The sequence below is a fragment of the Pteropus alecto genome, unplaced genomic scaffold (assembly GCF_000325575.1).
Source record: "Pteropus alecto unplaced genomic scaffold, ASM32557v1 scaffold103, whole genome shotgun sequence".
Lineage (NCBI taxonomy): Eukaryota > Metazoa > Chordata > Mammalia > Chiroptera > Pteropodidae > Pteropus > Pteropus alecto.
Window position 1 is genome coordinate 2422040 of NW_006436288.1, and position 1318 is coordinate 2423357.

At 31.6% G+C, this 1318-nt stretch overlaps 1 protein-coding gene across 1 annotated transcript in view; it reads right to left on the minus strand.

The window, feature by feature from the left end:
- Positions 1–1318, minus strand: part of ART4 (ADP-ribosyltransferase 4 (Dombrock blood group)) — a 13260-nt gene that overhangs the window by 1872 nt on the left and 10070 nt on the right. The gene's annotated exons all lie outside the window — the stretch shown is intronic.

Here is a 1318-nt window from a genome sequence, read left to right on the forward strand (position 1 = left end):
GGGAAAGGTTCAGCCAGTTAGTAGGTATGGCTGTTAGAAGCAAAACTTGAATACAAAATAATTATTGTCAGAGAATACGACGGGATGTGGATATAGAATGAGATGGAAACTTTTAAAAAAATACTCTGAATAAAAAGTGGAATCTCTTCTTCAACCAGATTTCACTGATTATTAGGGTAGAAAGAAGGTAGGAAAACATTCAACTCTGTGATTGCTTCAGTATTTGACCATATTGTTTGATGGGATGACCAAATGATGGAGAAATTTTCCTATTACTTTCAGATAATATAAAATCCTTTGAGTATCCTGGAATTTCTATTTGGAATTCTATATATACTAAGAGTAATTTGCAATCCCCCAATTTTCATCTATAAGAGAAGACAAAGAAAATTGTCTTCTACATACATATTTCCAAGATTTTGTCAAAGTTTGTGTTAAAATTGTATTATCTGCCTTCTTACAGGGGCCTAGCAGCCAATAATATCACTTTAAGGGGTCATTCATTAGAATGATTCCCAAACTTTTTCTTTTGTTTTCTCTTCCCTGAGGCTAGAGATCACAAGGACCTCCAACCCCATTCTTTTTCACTTTTTAATGGGATAAGATTCTACTGAAGAGTTGTCAGAAAATACTGATTGACAGTGAAACATACAGCAAAGATTGTGATTTTTTGAAAGTAATTAGCTTTGGTATTGAAGCTCTGCCCCTAGCTGTTTGACTTGACTGTGTTCGTTATTTTCATTGGGCCTCAGTTTCCTCATATGTAAAATGAAAGCATTTCAAGATTTTGAGAAATATTCTGATCACTACCACTCCTCCTTACTTTCTTCACTGCTATTATGATGATGTTCGAATAAGAGACAAATATATAGACATTACTATGTTGTAATCATACTCATTCTTCAAAACTACCACTTAAGCCCTCTTTCATAATAACTAGGATATTAAAATATCTTATTTTAATTTTATTTTCTCAGGTTAAATAACTTTTTTAATTTTCTTGTTACTTTTTTCTCTACCTCTCCTATGGTCATTATCATTCCTACTTAACATTATTATTATTTTTTTTTACATAGACAATATATTTAGTAGGATAAATAAAAAACATCCATGAATTAAATTAATTATAATTTACAAAATCTTGCATTTGAGAAGACCTCACATTAATTTTACTTTCGTATTTTTTATGCTGCATCAAGACTACCCCTTCAATGCTTTTTATTCCCTCCGTACACTAGTACAGTATTTTTCAAATTGGAGGTTGTGATCCATTAATAGTTTGTGACATCAGTTTTGTAGGTCACAGCCACCACTCTTT